We start from the raw sequence: 21,144 nt of genomic DNA on the forward strand, positions 1-21,144 counted from the left end.
TATTAAAGACATACCTGAGACTGGGTAATTTATAAAGAAAAGAGACTTAATGGACTCACAGTTCCACGTGGCTGGGGAGGCCTCACGATCATGGCAGAAGATGAAGGAACAGCAAAGGGACTTCTCACATGGCGGTGGGCAAGAAAGCTTGTGCAGGGGAGCTCTCATTTATAAAACCATCAGATCTTGTGAAACTTATTCACTGCTTCGATAACAGTATGGGGGAAACCGCCCCCATGATTCAATTATCTTCACCTGGTTCTGCCCTTGACACATGGGGATTATTAAAATTTAGGGTGGGATTTGGGTGGGGACACAGCCAAACCATATCACTTCCTCTCAGGGTAATGGGGACTGCTGGGGGGTTTGAAGCTAGGGAGAGGCGCTCCCAGCTTTTTTCTTAGGAAGATGACTGTAGCAGCACCACAGCGCGTGATCAGAGGGGAAAACCCCAGCAGAAGGAAGATCATTTCAAGCAGGAGTTGTTATGCCTTAAAGTAGGAGTTGCCCAACTGCAACCTGTGGTCCAAATCTGGCCTGTCATCTGTTTCCGTAGGTCTACAAACTAAGAATGCATTTTACATATTTTAGTGGGTTGAACAAAATCAAAAGAAGAAGAATGTGTCATGTTATGTAAAAATTATATAAAATTCAACTTTCAGTATTCATACATAGTTTTATTGGAACTCAGCCACTCTTATTTATTTACACATTATTTAGAGCTGTTTTGCACTAAAATGATGGAACTGAGTAGCTGCAACAGAGACCATATGGCCTGTAAAGCCTAAAATATTTACTATTTGGCCCTTTATAGAGAAAGTTGGTCAGCTCCTGACTTAAACCAAGGCAACAGTGGTGAAGATGACAGAAAGATACAGGCCCAGGAGTGACGTAAGAGGAGTAGCATTAATGGACGTGGCCATTGATTGATTATGGGGTGAAGAAAGGAGATCATTTTCTAGCTTGGGAGCTTTGGTAAGAGAGGAAAAAAGAGCAAGGGTTTAGGGTTTAAAGACAGGTTGGCCACGCCTGTAGTCCCAGCAATCTGGGAGGCTGAGGCAGGTAGATTGCTTGAGCCCAGGAGTTCTAGACCTGCCTGGGCAACATGGAGAGACGCAGTCTTTACAAAAAAATACAAAAATTATCTGGTTATGGTGGCATGTGCTTGTAGTCCCAGCTACTCAGGATGCTGAGGCAGGAAGATCACTTGAGCCCAGGAGGTTGAGGCTGCAGTGAGTTGTGATCATGCCATTGTCCTTCTGCCCAGGTGGCAGAGCAAGATCCTGTCTCAAAAAATACAATAAAGACTTAGGTTTGGGACATGTTGGGTTTGAAGTAACTGTGAGATGACTAGGCCAACCTATAAAAGGAAAACCAAAGCTAGTGGGAAGACAATAAATGCAAGATGCACCCAGATCCCAGCAACCTGGATCCTTGCATACCATAGAGGATTTTCTAGCTGCCTTGAATAGAGAAAAATCACTATAATTAACCCAGGGTAGAGAATAATATTATGACACTTGCTTTTTGCAGCAGAGTTTTTGAGCACCTCTGAGTCACCAGCAGCCTGGGACTTCAGTGGCTCAGAAGCAGTTTTAGAAAAGTATTCACAGGCCTAACCCACACACAGGACTGGGGTGTAGGAAAGACATACAGATTGGAAATGACTATTAACAAATCTTCAGCCTGTGGGGTTGAGATGAAGCCAGGACAGCAGGTGACATGGCCTAAGACAATGGGTTGTCCTTGTGTAGGTAACAGCACCCTGGAGGAATCTTTTGAAAGCTTTGGCTTTCTCCTCAGAACAATAACACACTCAAAAATCTTCATATGGTTTCTGGTTCTCAAATCATGGGTTTAATGAAGTCCTGGACTCAAGATTAAGAACTTTTGGCCTAGAATGAATTTATAAGTCAAAGGAAGGCCAAGCACAGGCAGATGGGCACACCCACATGCAAGGTGTGGGCAGAGGGACAGAGCCCATGTAGGAGACAGACAGGGGCTGGATGGAAAGAGAGGAAGAGAACAGAGGTGTTCTAAAAACCAAGCAAAAAAAAGCATGTGCCAAGAATGGATGGAAGGATCAATGGTGTTCTAGCTGCAGGGAAGTTAAGCCACATGGGCTGATGAGAATCTACTGGGGATTTAAGGGTGGTGGTCATGGGTAAGCTTTGCCTGAACCTCTCTGGGGAAGGGGGAGGTGGAGACAGGGTAGGCTAACAACTGAGTGGGAAGTAAGGTGGAAGAAACATGAGTGCAGGTTCTTCTTTCAGGGGTTTGGGTATGAGGAAAGAGGAAAACTCCAGCAGGAGTAGTGGAAGGCATGCAAAGAACTTAGGGATGGACAGTTAGAGTGTACAGCTCATATTGTCTTAATCCCAGAAAGACTTGAGTTGTATAATACTTTGTCAATTACCAGCTGTATTAGTCTGTTTCCACACTGCTGATAAAGACATACCTGAGACTGGGCAATTTATAAAAGAAAAGGTTTAATGGGACTCACAGTTCCACGTGGCTGCAGAGGCCTCACAATCATGGCAGAAGGCAAGGAGGAGCAAGTCACATCTTACATGGATGGCGGCAGGCAAAAAGAGAGAGAGCTTGTGCATGGCAACTCCCAGTTTTTAAAAGGTCACATCTCATAAGGCTCATTCACTATTATGAGAGCAGTGCAGGAAAGACCCACCCCCATAATTAAATCATCTCCCACCAGGTTCGTCCCATGACACTTGGGAATTGTGGGAGTTACAATTCAAGATGCGATTTGGGTGGGGACACAGCCAAACCTTATCACCAGCAGACAGGGAGAGGCAGAAAAGACAGAAGAGAGCAGAGAGAACCGAGGAACACAATTTTGGTCCTAAGAAAGATGATGCAGATGGGTGCTGTGGTGGGCGGAGTGGGGAGGTCAAGAGGTTTCACTGCTGTCCCTGAACCCCAATTCCCACATTCCCCTTTCCCTATCGGGCAACACCCCACCTGCCCTCTATAGCCAGAGTGACTTCAGCTGAATGTCTGTGGGTTACTCTGGTCATTCCTGCCAATTTGGGATAGACACTGATCTGGCTGGAAATGGTTTTTGAACTTGCATCCAAAATACATAGACTAATTTGAATCTCACCAGAGAAGTCTGGCTCTGAAGCAATATTTGAACTCAAATTTATTGCTGCTATTAGCTCTTTCTAAGGGAATCATAAGTAGATGTTGATATTTTAATGACAGTTATGTCACTGACTGGCATATATAAAAGTAGTCTTTTTAAGATGTTTCAACAGATCAGTCATGCACCCTGTCAAATGAGAGGTGCAAATTAGCAGTAAAATATATAACAAACTGTCCTTTTATAGGTATTGCCGAATTTGAGAAATCCAGTAGAGGGAATATAAATTACTGTGACTGATACATTGGTAGTCCATCAGTCTGCATATCCAGAGAATCTGCTAACATATTCCTGTAAATGCTGAGTGTGGGAGAATGCTCTTCTGGTGATTCCCAGTGAATTGCACCTCCCAGTACTCACTGCCTTTAAATTTGGCCTTGCCTGGGTCTGCTTTAATGAGTCAAGTATGTGGCAAAAGTGTTCCTGGGCCAATTCTAGATCTACATCTTTTTTTTTTTTTTTGCTTTTTCATTTTTAGAGTCAACATCTTGCTGTGTTGTTCAGGCTGGAGTGCAGTGGCACGATGAGAGCTCACTGCAGCCTCCCCAGCCTGGGCTCAAGTGATCCTCCCACCTCAGCCCGTTGAGTAATTGGGACTATAGGCTCATGTCACCCCACCCAGCTAACTTTTGTATTTTTTGTAGAGACGGGATTTCACCATGTTGCCCAGGCTGGTCTTAAACTCCTAGGCTCAAGTGATCCTCCCCTGACAGCCTTCCAAAGTGCAGGGATTATAAATGTGAGCCACTGTGCCCAGTCCAACGTCTTTCAAAGGCCCAACAGCATCTGCTTTTGTCCTCTGGGGGAAGCCAGCTGCCACGTAAGAAGTCCAGCTACCCTGAGATGTCATGCCCCGAGGAAAGCCCACACTCACCATGTGAAGAGGCCACAGCGGGAGAATCAAGGAACTACCCACTTCCCACTGGACAACAGTGTCAGCCGAGGCCCCAGCTGATTACCCAGGTTGAGCCATTCCAGCCAGCTCTAGCTGGCCAATCTACCCAAGTTGATACCACGTGGAGCAAGACAAGCTCTCCCCATTGAACTCTTCCCAGGTTGCAACATCTGGAGCGAATAATAAAATGATAACTGTCTTAAGCCACTAAATTTTGAGTATATTGGTAGAGTATACTGTTTTGTAGCAATGAGTATATTTTTTGAGTATAAGTATGGGTATTATGAGTATTAGGTATGAGTATTATGTTGGAGTATATTGTTTTGCAGCGATAGGTGACGGAAACATGGTGCTTTCTGGCACATTTTGCTTGTTTGTTTGTTTGTGGAGATGGGGTCTCACTATGTTGCTCAGGCTGGTCTTGAACTCCTGGCCTCAAGCAATCCTCCTGCCTCAGCTTCCTGAGTAGCTAAAACTATAGGTATGAGCCACTGTGCCCAGCATTTGGTACATTTGAAATATGCAGAATGGGAGAGAGTCATGTACATGAAATGTTTGGAAAGGATTAGTCCATGGAGCTGGATCAGTTGGTTAGCCTTGTGTGGGGAGGGGAGGGATAAAGTTAGATCTTTCACTTCAATCTAGATGAAAATTAATTCCAAACAATATTTGTACAACACTTCTGAGAAATGCTGTAAGACATGTCAGTAAGACTGTATTTTCATCAGCTTTTAGTTTACTTCTGGGGATTTGGCAGTGGAAAGGGAGTGGGGGCATAAATAATGTATGTTCATTGCATAAAAATTCAAAAGTCCAGATGAGCAGAAAAGGAGAAAAATAAAAATTATCCACAATCTTGTCACATAGAGGTAACCACTGTTAGCATTTTTGTTTATATTTTTTCATGGTTTTACCGTATATTAATAATCATAAAAAATAGACTCATATTGTATAATTGTTGTAACCTATTTTGTTTTACTTGACACCCTATCATGAACATCTTTGCATGTCCATCAATAATGCATGTGTTATGAATGCATAATATTACATCAAATAGATGTTCCATAATTTGTTCAACAAATTCCTTACTGCTGGACATTGAGGCTGGTTCCAATTTTTCAACTCCATAGTGAATGCTTCAGTGAACATCCTTGTAGCTAAATCTTCATGTACATACAGAATTATTTCCTTAGAATAAATTCCAAAAAGTGGAATTGATTGGTAAATAAATTTGCATATAGTGACGGCTTTTCAATATAAAATTTCAAATTACTCTCAAAAGTGATCAGCCTCCTTGGTAATATAAGAGAATTATTCTCCCCCTTACATGGTCTTACATGTAGGTAATATTACTTTTTATTTTTTTATTGGTTTTCAAAGAAGGCACTACTGTTTGACAACTGTTAATGAGTGTTTGGCTAAGGTACAGGTGTTTCAACTCCAAATAACCAAATGCCAAGTTAGAGTGGTTGTGGGGGCGGGGTGTGCATCTAGTAAACATTTTAGGGTTTGAGATCCAAGAGGCACAATTGAGAATATTATGTAGGTATTTATATAAGAATGCAAAAATGTAAAACACCTAGATGCCACACAGTTACTTCAAACCCAACATGCCCAAAACGTAAGTCTTTATTTTATTAACTCATAACTTCTTAACTCCTAACTGTACAAAAACTGGTGGTGAGTCCGTTTGCCCACAAGTCATAATTCGCTGACTGCTGCTCTAAGCGGTTGCTCCTCCTACTTGAGACACTTCACTGGATAATTTTTAGAAGTCAGGGGTTAGTGAGCCCATGTTGGGTAACACTTAGGGTACATCTTTCCACAAAAGCCTCCTATGGAGGAATTTACTGGAATCCTAGGTTGCCATCATTTGGTGAGCTTTATTTTGTACGACCTATTAATGAATATCTCAGCCACGACACGGGTATATGGGTGGGTGGTGTGCGGGAAGAGTGATGCAGATATTCACAGCTACGCAGCATCCAACCCACAGATAACGCTGTGCTTGTCACCTTGCTGTCAGGAAATGGGGGCTCATGTAAGATTTTGTGTGTTTTACATTATAAAAATTGTGGTTTTTTTTCCCATTAAAGAAGTACTACCTACTTGTAAAAAGTACAAAGAGTGTTAATACACTCACTCTGCTAACAGAATCTCTACTAATATTTTGGTTAATTTCCTTGTAAGTGCCTGTGTGATAGAGAGAGAGAGACAGACAGACAGACAGACAGAGAAAGAGACAGACTCCAAAACAGACATCATATTTGTATATAGTGTGGCATAAGTTTGTTCACTTAGCATTAGTTATGAATGTCATTAGCTAATTCATATCCCATCACAAGGAAGTAGCTTTTTCAAGTGAATTCCCAGCTGATGGGCATTTGGGTCTTTACTAGTCTTCCAATGTTATAAATAATGCTACAGGAAATATCTTTAAATGCAAGTCTTCATTCATGTCTTTATATCTTTTATGATTTCCTTTGAACAGGTTCCAAAAGTGGGGTTGACAGTTCACAGAGTAGGAGTGTACCTGAGATCTTTTATACATATTTCTACTTTACTTTGATTTTCCAGAAGGCTGCCCTCATTTACAGCAGTGTACTAGTGTGATCATTATCACATCCTTAGGATAATATCATTTTCAAAATATTTGCTAATTCTGACAGGTTGAATGATGTTTTATTGTTGGTTTAAATAATACTGATTTAATTTCTAGCTTTTAAAAAACTATTTTCTTATGTGTTTTATTTGTATTTCTTTTGTGAAATATGTATTCAGATTCTTTTTTCCATTTTGTTGCTTCCCCTCATTTTCTTATTGTTCTGTAAGAATTCTTTAAATACTAATAACATGAGCCATATTGCATATGTACCTACTGTATATGGTGTAAACAGTGTTGCAAATATTTTGTGATTTGCCTTTTAATTTTGCTTTGGATGTCTTTCTGGCATGGAGAAGTTTTGTATTTTTATGTACCCAAATCTAGCAAGCTTTTTCTTTTTGACTCCTTTTCTTGCTTTCATGTTTGGGAAGTTCATCTGTGGGATCATCCCCCAACCCATAGCACCTTTGAAGTTTCATTTTTAATGGCTTCATGTTTTACATGTAATTCTTGAAGCCATCTGGAATTAATTTTGGTCTAGGTTGAAGTGAAGGATCTAACTTTATCCCCCAGCCCCGCAAAGTTAACCATCTGATCTGGCTCTATTGACTAATCCTTTCCAAACTCCTAATGTGCATGACTCTCTCCCACTCTGCGGTATTGGACTGGGGGAGGGGGAGGGAGAAAGAGAGAGGAGGAGAAGGAGGAGGAAGGGGAGAGATTCTTCAGCTACACACCAAAGTTGCACAGCTGTAGGTGCTGCAGAGACTTTTGTCCCTAACTGTGTGATCACCACGTGATCCCTAACAATGCACTGAAAAATCTCATGGTTGCTGCTGACCCCAGAACTTCGATGCCTAGTGGAGTAACAAACAGTTGACCAAGGCCATTTCTGACCCCAACTCCAAGTCCTCTGACACAACTCAGATTTAAGCTGAATTATCAACCTAGGTGGGAAGGAGGTGGCAAGTGTCTCTGTCTCTCAGGCACTCACATAAGTTCCAGAGTACTTTGTTGAAGAACGGCGCTGAACCTTCTAGGAGAAGATGCTGCCTTCAGCCACCTCCCCCCACTATGTGTGGAAACAGATCCTGTTACCCAGACATTTTCAGAGACGTGTCTTATCATCTGTCTTCCAGAGACGAGAGCCTTGGCCACCGCTCTGGCTGGCTATGAGCTCCCTGTGCTGGTTTCCACTCTGCCATGTTATTCATTTAAATATTTACTGTGTGGACAATGTGAGATCTCAACCGTGACACACAGCCCCTCCCTTCCCTCCAGGAATTCACAGTCTAAAATTGCTTGTGGCATTTTACTCATACCCTTTGCTAGAGGATGAACAGCAGGGGCTGTCTCCTTGGGACTGCAACCCTGGACCCACCTGCTAAACCTAAATATAGACTAAACCAGCATTTCCTAAGTACCTAGGATGTACCTGGGCATGAGGGATTGGGGGAAAATGAGTGCATACACTTTACGCATATGTTTACTTATAAATATTATTACCAATATACTTGTTCTTATTTTGTATATAGATAAACAGAATCCTGTATAAAGTCTTTCTGGGCTAGGTTTCTAAGGCATTACCAAGTTAAGTAGGTACCTGCTCAAAATCGCGCTGGGAAATGGCAGCCCTGGGGGTCAACCCTGAAGTAACCTGCTCTCCCAGGCTTAGTGCATCTGATCCATCATCACTCCCCCTTTCATCCCATCCTCTAACATATCCATTGCCACGTACCAGGTGTCAGCCTTTGCTTGTCCTAACTCTAAAGACCTCATTCAGATGTCTTCTCTCTCCTTTCAGTTATTTTGCTGTTTCCTCACATCCACCAGCATGCCTGCCCATCCCCAAAGAGCTCCTTCTCCCTATACATTTATATTTGCCTTTGCACAATGATGATATTTGCATAAGATGCTTTTTGCCCTCAGCCCAAAAGGGTGCAGCCACATTACACATATAATCGGGTGTGGTGGTTCTTTACCTTAAGCCTTGATGGGTGTACATTGATAGCACACCAGGGCAGAGAGGTCACGTGTGCAAAGATTTGCACATTAGAAGGAATATAAGCCTTGAGGGACGTTGCGTTTATTTCATCCCTATACACCCCCAGCTTAATTATTATTGACATTCAGAGTGAAGAATTATTATTATTTCCCAGAGAAAGAGCCTTGTCTTTGGCAGACTTCCCGGAAGAATACTCAAGGAAAATCCGGCTGTTTCTATTGCCTGGAGGTGTGAAACATGAAAGGTGGTTTGCAGTGTGTTCCTGACGTTTCTAAAGTGTGGGCAGAGGGAAACAGACATAAGGTATTTTTTAAAGCAGTTTCTTTTCTGTGAGCCCAGATCCCACGGGTTCAAGGGTGCCAATTTGCCTACCTCTCTGCTTTTCTTCCTCCCCTGGCATGGCCATGTGAGCTCAACCTTGAGAACCCAAGCAAAAGGAATGATAATAGCAACACTGACACTGTGACAGCAGTGTTGTTCTGTTTCCTTCCTAGGTGCCGGGCACTATGCTTGGTTTGTATAAATTATCTCATTTACTTTCACAACAGCTGAGGCAGAAGCTCCTTTTGTCACACCCATTTTACAGACGGGCAATTGAGGATCAGAGAAATGAAGAAACAGGCCTAAAGTCACACAGCTAGCGAGTGGCAGAGCTGGGGTTTGAAACAGACTTTTTGGCTCCGGAGTCCTCACTCCTAACTGTTAGAGCTATTCTGCTTCTGACATTGGAGCTTAGTTTATGGGGGTGGTATAGAGGGTCTAGCAGTATGTCTGACAACTACTAAGTGCCTCCAAATTTAATGGTGGTAGTTGCCATTGCTGGAATTTGTGAATTGTTTGTAAAACAGCTCCCCTTGGCCAGGAGTGGTGGCTCACGCCTGTAATCCCAGCACTGTGGGAGGCTGAGGTGGGTGGATCACCTGAGGTCAGGAGTTTGAGATCAGCCTGGCTAACATGTCAAAAGCCTGTCTCTACTAAAAATACAGAAATTAGCTGGGCATGGTGGCGGGTGCCTGTAATTCCAGCGACTTGGGAGGCTGAGGCATGAGAATTGCTTGAACCTGGGAGGCAGAGGTTGCAGTCAGCCGAAATCGTGCCCCTGCACTCCAGCCTGGGTGATGAAGTAAGACTCTGTCTCAAAAAATAAAATAAAATAAATAAAATAAAATAAAACAAAACAAAACAAAGCATAAAAAATAAAACAAACAAACAAACTGGAACAACACGAAACAACCCCAGCTGTCTCGGGGCTATGTCCTAATGGGGTCCCGACCCCTGTGTTGCCTCCTTCTAGCAGTTGCAGTCACTCGATGTCCACCCGAGGGGCAGCCCCATTTTCATGAGCAATGCTGAGCTGAGGGTGGGGGACAATTAAGTCCCTCCAGATGGATTGCGACCCTGATTCCTTCTCACAAGGACCCTCTCCTCCCTCTTCCTGTCTACTTGCCTCTGTTCTTCCAGCTGGGGCCCGCCTTTGTCCTAGTTCTTAACCTTCTACGTTTCCCGGACGTGGGGCCACGCTCTTGCCCGCTGGGAACCAGTGCTGCTCCCTGTGGACCTGGCTGCCTGCTTTGGGCTCTTCTGCAGACCATCTTTTTGTCGGGGCCTGGCTCTGGTCAGCTTGCGGTGTTGGGAAGCATTACCTGCCTACAGGCTGCCAAACCAGAGCTGAGAGGCCAACAAGCTTCTGGGGCAGTTTGGAATCTAAATGCTCCCTGGAGCCACTGTAATTTAGGCAGAGAGGGGAAAACCTCAGGAAAAAGCTGAAGGGAGAGAAATCAGGATCAGGGAGGGGAGCTGGGGTGCAGAGGGAGAGAGGAGGCACCTGGAGGCACCTGTTCCTGCAGCAGGCGGGCGGGTGGGAGCTGCACCTGCATGTGGCTGTGTATCCTGGCTGGGATGCTCCGCCCATCACTTCTGTTGCCACCATGTTGCCAGGAAATATTTGTATTGCATCCTACCATCGAAGAAGCTCTGCCAAGAGGGCCAGGCAGGGCCAGGGCATGGCTCTCTCCTGCTCACAGCTGGCTATGCCCAGCTGGTTCTCCAGAGGGCACCAGCACCAGGGATCAGGAGCTCACTGGGTATTTCTTTGCATGGCAAGTGGTAACCTACAAAGCAGGGCCCTGCACTGTGAATTGGCAAGTTCAGTTTCGTTGGGTCTTGACACAGTGTGGTGAAATAACACCTGTAGATGGAATCACCAGGGGAGCTTGTTAAAATACAAATTCCTGGGACTACCCCTAGGTACCCACAAACCTAGTCAAAACTCCCACTCTGTGCCAAGTACTGCTCAACTCACTTTATATGTGCTAACTCAGAGTTAACACCTGCAAGGTAGGTGCTTCTATCACTGTTCCCATTTTACAGATGAAGCAACTGGTGCAGAGAGGGCTGGGAACGCACCCTGGTCACATAGCTAATAAGAACTGGGATCTGAACCCAGGCTGAGTGGCTGCAGAGCCCTCTGCCAGGCCAGCTTGGGAGCCTCCTGTCTCAGACAAGAAGCCTGTCTACCCTCAGGAATGGCTTTTCAACCTACCAGGCTAATTAGTGCTCACTTAAAGCAAATATTGTTAATCTGTAAAATTCCTAATGCCATGGGTCAGCCACCTTGCTGCCCTGCAAATGATAGGGTATTATGTTCCCAAACTCAATAAGGTTTTCAACCTATTTGGGAGTCAGTGACCTCCTTGGCAATCCAACGAAAGTGTGGATTCTGCCCACATAACAAAAGACACCTACTCACATTTAATATGTAATAGCAAGAATGCACAGGAAATCTGTGGATGCCATGTTGAGAACCCCAACCTACATGAATACACGAATCTTCCCTAAACTGAGGTTCCCCCACCCCTAATCTCCTTATCTCTTAAAATTCTCAGTAAGAAGGAAGGCACACCTAGGAAAATTATTTGATTGGAGTCAAAGTAATTAAGGCACAACTTCCCTTTGGTACTTACAAACATCCATCTTAATTAAAGTGTTCATTATGAGACCAGTGCTCGGGGCTGCCAGGAGTCTGGATAAGACAGAAAACCCCTTGGGATTATGAGAGGTCACTGTTATTGAACCTGGGATTCTCATTACTGAAGTGACCCTCTGCCTTGGGTAGCTTAAGGAAGATTCTCTCTGGTAGCAGACATGGCTTTTTTGCATTTTCTTTGAAGCCAGTTTTTAACCATGAACTGTAGAGTTACCTTACTGTGTGTTATTCAACAAATGTTCTTTCCCTACAGTTCTACTCTGGGTAAGTAGGTTAACCAATTAAGAAATGTCCTGTGACAGTTAGTTTTATGTGTCAATCTGGTGAGACTCTAGTACCCAGTTATTTCATCAAACACGGATCTAGATGTTGCTGTGAACGTATTTTGTAAATGTGGTTAACATCTACAATCAGGACACTTTAAGTACAGGAGCTCATTCTCAAGACTGTGAATGGACGACTTCCAATCAGTTGGAAGAGGCCTCATGAGTAAAGACGGACATTTCCCAGACAAGAAATTTTGCTTCGAGACTAGAGGATCACACTCTTGCCTGAGTTTCTAGCCTGCTGGCCTAACCTACAGATTTTGGCCTTGACGGCCTCCCTAATTGCAGAAGCCCAGTCCTTAAAATAAATCTCTTTAGATAGATATTAGACAGACAGACAGACAGACAGAGAGAAGGATAGATCTGTATCTATTTCTACCTACCTACCTACCTATCAATCTATATCTGCCTAACATCTCTCTGTACATATGTATCTCCCGTTTGTTCTATTTCTCTGGAGGGCCTTAACTAATATGCATCCCAAAGAGCCCAGTCATCTATGTGGATGACAATTGCTTTGTAATAAATAAAAGAGCTGTATGTTATCAAATGTCACTCGATTACCCACATCCCCTGCTCCTGGCCCCTGAAGGAAGCGATGTGAAGTCAGAACGGTGAGCTGGGAGCAGGCAGTCAACTTGGTACTTCTCAGCTTGACTATGTGTCAGTGTCACTGTAGGGGATGTGGGAGGTATGGGGTAGGAAGAGTTTGTTAAAAAGACAGTCTCTCAGAGTTCTGTCCACCAAAGTTCTGACTCTACAGGTCCAGGCTCTGAAGTCTGCATCTTAACAATCTCCCAGAGTAATTCCACTTCAGGCGGCCCTTTGGGAAATACAGCTTACAGGACGGCTCCCAAGCCTCCAGACCAGGCCCAAGTCCATTCTCCATGCCCAGGGTTTTCCCATTAGGTCCCTCAAGTCCTGAAGCTAAGAGCAGGGGGGCCAGTTTTTACCTCCTGGTTAGTCCCCTGGCCTGGCTGTGCCTCTTGAAGTCTAAACACTTAATGCCAGGAAAGGTACATGTGAGGCCTTCTAGCTCCCATGGTGTAGTTGCTAAGCGGATGGACTCTTTAACCAGACTGTGTAGTGTTCAAATCCCAGCTTGGTCTTTTAATGACTGTTCTTATAACTACACGTCACACTATTTCTTTCGTTCTGCAATTGTGGTATCATCTTCCGACATGACATATAGTGGACTTGCTCTACTTGCCAATCCAATAGCAGATTTGATTTTGCCTCTTCCCACAATTGCAGGTTTAAACAGCAAAATATGGATGTGTTGGTCTGAATACCCTGGTGGCTTCACAGTTTGATACTGATCTGTAGCCTCCTTTTATAGTACAAACCTCATCGAGTCAGTAGGATGGGATGAAACTCAAGACACACGCCAGGCACTGGTCCTCCAACAACCCCCAGCTTTGAGGCTTTCCTTACCTCCCAAAAAGCTTCTCTGGGTACACACAGAGTAGCTTTGCTCCTCCTCCAACAAAGAAAGCTGGCCCATCCCTGCCCAACCTCAAGGTACATTCCCAGTAGCTGATGTGAACCTTGTTTGCCTGTGTTTGAGAATGAAGAAGAATGGGGCCAACCTAACATGTGACTGGATCTTCACCAGGAAAAGAAATATCAGGATACTATGAAAGTTATGGGGGCAGAGCAAGGAGGAGAGCGGGGGTGGCAGCGCTCATAAAACTTAAAGATAAGGAAGCAGAGGTCTCTTGCCGTGTTTGCTCAGGGGATCTTCCACCCTCCGTGGCCTTCCAGTAACTGATCTCCCCTACCTTTCAGCACTTGCTGACCTGCCCTTGCCTTCTGCCTCTGGCCTCTTCTAGACATGGACCTGCAAAACATCTGCAAAAACAGTGCTGGGCTGCCCTGGCTGGTAACAGAGCCCTGGCAGAGTCTGTTTCGTTTTCGAGTTCTGATTTTATCTTGTTTATAAAATCCATATGGAGAGAGAAGGAAAAAGAGAGTCAGGGGGAACAAATCACTTCAGGCTGCTACAAGGGTAGGTTGGCTTCTGGCAGACGTGGTGTCTCTTCTGGGCCCAGGGTTTGGCTTTGCCGATTCCATTGCTCACAGCTTCTCCTCCGGTCAGTCCAGCTGCTTATTTGAGCATTTTGCAGAAGAGGAAGTTTAAACTCAGAGCTGAACTCCAGGATTGAGGTTGCTATTAACCTTGTCATCTGAGCTTGTCCTCTCTCATCTATGGAAGAAAAGTTGGCTGTATCTAATCTGGACTAGGGCTCTGAAGACTCGATCTGGGTCTCTGGTACCTGCTGGCTGTGTGACTGTATTAGTATGTTTTCACACTACTGATAAACATGTACCCAAGACTGGGTAACTGTAAGGAAAAGAGGTCTCATGGACTCACAGTCCCACGTGGGCATGGTTTAAGGCGAAAGGCATGTCTTACATGGCAGCAGGCAAGAGAGAAGCTTGTGCAGGGGAAACTCCCATTTATAAAACCATCAGATCTTGTGAGACTTATTCACTACCACAAGAACAGCCTGGGAAAGACCCGCCCCCATGATTCAATTTCCTCCCACTGGGTCCATCCCATGACATGTGGGAATTATGGGAACTACAATTCAAGATGAGATGTGGGTGGAAACACAGCAAAACCGTATCACTGACCTTGGGTGAGTCCAAGGCCAAGCTCTCTAAGTCTTGGTTTTTCATCTGGAAAATAGAGGTAATACCTCAAGAAATGTTTGTGAAGATCTGACACATAATGAGAGCTCAAAAGATGTTAGCTATTGGGTCCTACTCTTTGTCCCTTGTAATGACTTCATCTTGTAAGTGCCACATGTCCTTCCCTGGCATCACCCTCCCTAACTTATATGGCTGTTGGAGAATTAATTGCAACAAGGGTCATGAACACATCTTGTAAATGTGACTCAAACTCCACGCTAATGCCCAGATCATCATAATTACCTCCCTAACCTGCATCTTGCTTTAGTTCATCTTTGCCTCCATATCTGGAATACCCTCCATTCCTCCCCCCTTTTCTGCTTAAGAAATTCCTACTGAAGATCCAATCAAGTATCTCTCCCTCTAAGAAGCCTCTCCAGCCTCCCCAGGCCTCTGGTTGTTTCCTTTACTGAATGCATAGTTATATTTATAGTTTTCCATCCTGATTCCATCATTTGAATTAAAGTTCTTCTAAGGTCAGAAGCTAGACCATGTTCTTTCACAAATCCTAGGGTCTAGCAAAATACTTTACACAGAGTAAGGATCCGGTAAATAAATGGAAGGGTGGATGAATGGATGGGTGAATGGATGAAAAGATAATGAATGAATAGATGGGTTTTGGAAGGATGGGTGGTTGGATGGATGGAAGGATGGATGGCTGGTTAAGTGGTTGAATGGATGGCAGAATTTTGTAGACACGTCTCAAGAACCATCAACAGTTGATATCCAGTCTCTCAATGTCTCCATTGTGCTAAAATGATTCCCTTGTCTTCAGTTGACATTTATCACAGGAGGACTGATGGACTTCTAGCAAAAGGTTAATTCGCTCAACTCCACACCTAAAATATGATCTTAGGAGATTTTGACGTGCAGTTGGTCTTCTGCAGGGGAGTCTGCCTGTGGCAGGTTGGACGCTTATCCCAGTTGGAATCATGGTGTCTGTCCAACTCTTCCAACTCCTATAGAAGAACTGCCATGGCAAACCCAATCAAATATGTCACAGCCTTCGTGATCAGGAAGGGTTTCTCAGAATCCTTTACAAATCTCTCAAGCTACGGAAGAAAATAACTATCTCTTGTTAAGATGCAGCATGGTATTTAACAAAGATCACTGGGTTGGAAACCAGGACATCTATGTTCTTGGCCTGGTTCTGCCGCTAATTTGCTCTGGGATTTGGGGCCAGCCACTTCACCTCCCTGGACCTTAGCCTCTTTGTGAGAGAAATGGGGACTGTATGATTTCAAAGCCCTGTTCGGCTCTGCAAGGCATGATTTTATGTTCTGCACGGCCGCAGGGTCTAAGACCCCAACTTAGCCCTGCATGACGGACTTCAGAGGCCCTTCCCTGCAACCCTCCTGCTTGGTCCTGCTGTCTGCTCACAGACTTCCCACGGAGAGGAGAACACAGCCCACGGTGGTTACCAGCACGGAGCTTGGCTCTGTCACCTACCAGCTCTGTGGCCTTCGGCAAGTTCCTTAACCTCTCTGTGCCTCAGTTTCCTGATGCGTAAGACGAGATAACGAAGGGACCCACCCGCTAGGGCAGTTAGAGGATGAAAGGACAAAATGCACAGAAAGTGCTTATCATGGTGCCAAACGCAGAGGAAATGCTGGAGAGACGGGAGTTATGACGGTGGTGTTTAAGAGACTGATGGCAGAAGTCACAGTTTCTGGCCTCTCTTCCTTGGAGACCTCCCTGAGAGCCGCCTCAGTACCAGGACTCTTAGATCTGCAGGTCCTGGTTCTTAAAGGCACGTTCAGCCTCCACACTCCTGGTGTGTGCCTGGGCCCCAGTAGCTTGAATTAAACCATTGTCTGGATAAAGGGGGAGCCCACATGGAGCAGGGGCCGTTCCTAGCTCTCTGGGCTGCCTGAACACCCCTTTCTCTATTTTCTCTCCTTGTTCTTGTGTCCCTGTGGCTGCTTTTATCTGAGCCGAGGGGCTCTGACCCCTGACGGGGACAATGGCCGCCCTCCTCCCGCATGGCAATTACTCTGAACTGCATCAGAGCCAGAGCTCTGGGCCCAGGAGGGCGGCTTTAGCACAGGGTGGGCTCGGAGGAGGCGGCTGCTCCTCATCGGAACATTGTGAAAGTGGCTTTGTCTCCAGCCAGCAACCCTTTGGCTGCCGGACTCCTGCGCACCTTCGAACAACAAGGCCGCAAAGTGGTCCATCCACCCACAGAGGGAGAAAATGCGGCCGTCCCGCTGACGCTGAGAAAAGGAGCGCTCAGCTGGCCTTTAGGTCTGCGGGGGCTGCCGTGAGAAAACACCACAGGCTGGGGCCTTGCACGGCAGAAGTGGGTCGTCTAAACTCAGGAGGGCGGAAGTCTAAGATCAAGATGTCGGCAGAGCTGGTTCCTCCCGAGGCTGCGAGGGGGAATCTGTCCCGGGCCTCTCACCTACCCTCTGGGGGTTTCCAGCAACCTTTGGCCTTCCTTGGTTTATAAATGCATCACCATTGCCTCTGGCTACAGCTTCACATGGATTTTCCTCCTGGGGGCCTGTCTGTGCCCAAATCTTCCCCTTTTATGAGGATACGAGTCATATTGGATTTAGGACCCAGCTTACACTGGTATGACCTCATCTTATTTAATTACACCTGCAATTACCCTGTTTGCAAATAAGGTCACATGCTGAGGTACTGGGGGTTAGGACTTCAACATATGATTTTGGGCAGATTGTGGGGGCAAAATTCAACCCTTAGCATGTGGCATTTGGCCTTTCCTTAAAGGAGGAACTTTTAAAAAAAATTTTTATTTTATTTGTTTATTTTTGAGACGGAGCCTGGCTCTGTTGCCCAGGCTGGAGTGCAGTGGCGTGATCTTGGCTCACTGCAACCTCCGCCTCCTGGATTCAAGCGATTCTCCTGCCTCAGCCTCCCGAGTAGCTGGGATTAGAGGTGGACATCACCACACCCGGGTAATTTTTGTATGTTTAGTAGAGATGGGGTTTCACCATGTTGGTGAGGCTGGTCTTGAACTTCTGAGTTCAAGTGATCGCCCACCTCAGTCTCCCAAAGTGCTAGATTACACCGTGCCCTGCGTCAAGGAGGGGCGATATTGAGTCCACCTGTATTCTGTGTCTCTACGCTCATGAGAGGCAGTCAGCAGGCGTTTCCCAGGCCTCTGGGCAGAAAGGAGCCTGGAAGGTCAAGGTGATCCATCCTTCACTGGCTGGCTGCATCTCTGGCCCCCGGCTGGGGACTCTCCATGTGGAGTTTGCATATCTCTAGCAAGAGCAAACTGACTACTTCCCTTCTCCTTGGGCAGCTCTTTAATGGAGAATGGCCTTCTATGTAACACTTTTTTCTTTTTTTTGTTCTTTTTTTTTTTCCTTTTTTTGAGACAGAGTTTCACTCTGACACTCAGGCTGGGGTGCAGTGGTGCCATCTCGGCTCACTGCAACCTCCACCTTCCGGGTTCAAGCAATTCTCCTGTCTCAGCCTCCCAAGTAGCTGGGATTACAGGCATCTGCCACCACACCCAGCTAATTTTTATATTTTTAGTAGAAACAAGGTTTCGCCATGTTGGCCAGGGTGGTCCTGATCTCAGGTGATCCGCCCAGCTCGGCCTCCCAAAGTGCTGGGATTACAGGTGTGAGTCACCCCTCCCGGCCACACTTTTGTTTCTCACTTGAGCTCTCTGCAGTGAGACAGAGTTGAGGGGAAAAGAAAAAGGTGCTGTCAAAGTAGCTGAGAGATAAGCCAAGCAGCAAAAGAGTCAATATTAGCTTTGCAGTCATCTTATTACACTAAATTTGTTTTAAACTAAGATATTAGTTTACAAATTCTCTCCAGAAATGACAGACTATTTATTCTTCCATGCAAGGCAAGCCGTTTGAAAGGTTTTTTAAAAAGCAAGGATAAAAGAGCCATCTACTGTGCCAGAATACAAGGCTAAAACGATTTTTTTTCTAGAAAAACAAAAGATCCCAATCTATTTATAGAGTATAGCTAATGGATAGAAGAAAATCGTTTCAGGAAAATTAATGACAATGTGAAGAGTCATTCCTTCGTTTGAAAACTGGGTTAGCTTCCTGAAGGGAGGGAGAGAGGCTGTCACGCTTTTGGTTCACTAAGAGCCACGCTGGCTGGGACCACCAAAGCCGTCCCACCAACCCTTCTGAAGAAGAGACTGTGGTCTCAGTGGCAACTACCATTTATTAAGAGTCTCCTACCTTCCAGGTCTTTTACGTGAACTTGCTCATTTGGTTCAACAGCTCTGCAAGAGGCTTTAGTGCCCCTACTTTGGGAGGGGCGTGGGGCGTGAGGATGTCTCCCTTTAGAAGCTGAGATTCTAAGAACAACTCAGGTACAGCAGACTCCCTGGGCCTTGCTCTGTGTATCCAGCCGTGCGCGCATCACAGCCAGGACCTCAGGTGGCTTCTCTCCCATCATGGGCTCCATGTTCCAGGCTGCTTGAGCTAAGCCCACTTCCATTCTGGAAAGCTTTGTGCTGGGAGCTGATGGCAGGAGGCAAAGAAGGGCAGACTCGTGGGCTGCTCAGACTGTGATCACAGGCCACCAGGAGAGGGACCTGGAGACAGTCCTTGTGAAACCTCCCTGTGAGGCCGGCGAGGCCTCAGGGGTGCATTGGGCTCCACAGTCCAAAGGAGGCGTGAGGGTCCCGTTGGGTCTCCAGCTCTCCAGCTCTGGCGTCTGTAGGCTGCTCCCTTCCAACGCTCCAGTGTCACCCTCTCTGGGAGACTCTCAGCTCCCCAAGGTCCCCGGTCCCTCCCAATGGGCCACATTCGGCCCTCTGTGACCTCCTTTGGAGACAGCATTATGACCCGTTTGTCTTTTCTCCCTGCCACGGGACGGTGGGTTCCTGCGGGCTTTGGTGCGTTCTCCATGATGCTGAGGGCCTGAGCCTGCTCCACAGCCTTGAATGTTTAAGGCATCCCCGCCCCTGTCCCCCATGTGGCGATAAAGCAGTAAAGGAGGAGAGGGAAGGTCTGGAGCCCCACGGCCAAAGGAGGCACCTGCGCAGAGCACACAGCACCAGCTGGCACCTCACACTTCCGTGGCAGCCGTGAGGCCCGCACTATGCGGGAAGCGGCAGCCCAAGGGCCCGGATTTGAGGCCAGCGTGGACTCAGGAGCTCGTGACCTTGGGCCAGTCGCTCCACCTCTCTGAGATTCTGCTCTTTTCTCTTTGACAATGTGTGGTGTTCCCCAGGCACCTTCAGGGCAGGAGGGAAAGCCAAGATGACAGATGCTAAAGAATGACAGGAGGCACAGAATCGATGACTTTCTCACATACACACAACACACACACACACACACACACACACACACACACACACACACACACACACAGAGCACTGCCTGCAGCGCCTCATTATTCCCAGATAGATAGGATCGGGGGAGGGAGCCGACTGCTCTATTTTTCTTTTAATTAAATAATTTGGACTCTGCCTTGTTCTAGAAATTATTAAAACCAGGCAGCCAAAAATTTCCAGTTAACATATTTTCTTCATCACCAAAGCAATTCACTTTCAATGTAGAAAACTTAGAAAATACAGATAATTTTTTTTAAAAAACCAACCCACTCATCATCTCCCCAATTCTCCTGCACAGTGAAATATTGGATGCTTCTGCTGTTTATTTTTCTGGGCTTCTTTCCTGTGCCTCAATACATTTTAAGATATTTACTTAACAAACATGGGATCTTACCTGGTTATTGTTTTTCAGCTTTATGCTTTACCTAATTGAGTGGTAAATATCTTACAGTATCAATCAATATAACCATAAGTGCAAATTTGCAATTACAATTTTGCGTAGCTCCTAGTATTTTATTCTAAGACCATGCCATACATTAATCATTTGTTTTTCAGGTATTGGGTTTTTCTAATTTTTCACTACTGAAAGTATTAACATTAGGTTGCACATCCTTAAACAGAGTGTCAACAGACCTGAAGATAACAGTGAAAATATCATGGTTTCTTAGTCACTTCATTCCCTTGTCTCATTCAGAGGGAAAAAGAAAAACAATAGCAAGCCATGAAGAAAGTTCAACAAAATTCTAGTTTGTCTATGATGCCTACTCCAATCCATTTTTGAAATGTTGAAAATATAATTCTTTTAAAAAATTGATTCTCTCGTTTCACAGATATCTAAACATCCTTATCTCTGTGCTTTTAATAAACAAAAGTACATTGCTGGGTCAAAGGACGTGCATATTCGTATGACTTTGGAGATATAGTGTCAAACATATTCGTATGACTTTGGAGATATAGTGCCAAACTGTCTTCCAGAAACCACCTATCAGTTTATATTTATTTGGGGTGAACTGACTTCTCCACACTCTCTTTGCCAACCCATTAGGCAAAAAGTGTCTCCTCTTTATTTCATGTGCATTCTATTCACTAATGAGTTTCAATACTTTTTTTCATCCATTAATTGGCTATTTGTACTTACTGGAAGAATAGTTGGTTCTTATTCTGTCCTATTTATTTATTTATTTATTTATTT

At 45.2% G+C, this 21,144-nt stretch overlaps 1 protein-coding gene across 3 annotated transcripts in view; it reads right to left on the minus strand.

The window, feature by feature from the left end:
- Positions 1–21,144, minus strand: part of LOC105472729 (MIS18 kinetochore protein A) — a 252,915-nt gene that overhangs the window by 30,886 nt on the left and 200,885 nt on the right. The window contains exon 6 of one of the 3 annotated variants that reach the window (XR_011622790.1): positions 761–19,853. The exons of 1 other annotated variant lie outside the window; for it this stretch is intronic. The gene's annotated coding sequence lies outside the window, so the exon portion shown is untranslated. Of the gene's footprint in view, positions 1–760; positions 19,889–21,144 lie in introns of those variants that run through there. One more of the 3 variants, XR_981764.3, reaches the window with a different exon arrangement.

Source organism: Macaca nemestrina, chromosome 4 (assembly GCF_043159975.1).
Source record: "Macaca nemestrina isolate mMacNem1 chromosome 4, mMacNem.hap1, whole genome shotgun sequence".
Taxonomy (NCBI): Eukaryota; Metazoa; Chordata; class Mammalia; order Primates; family Cercopithecidae; genus Macaca; species Macaca nemestrina.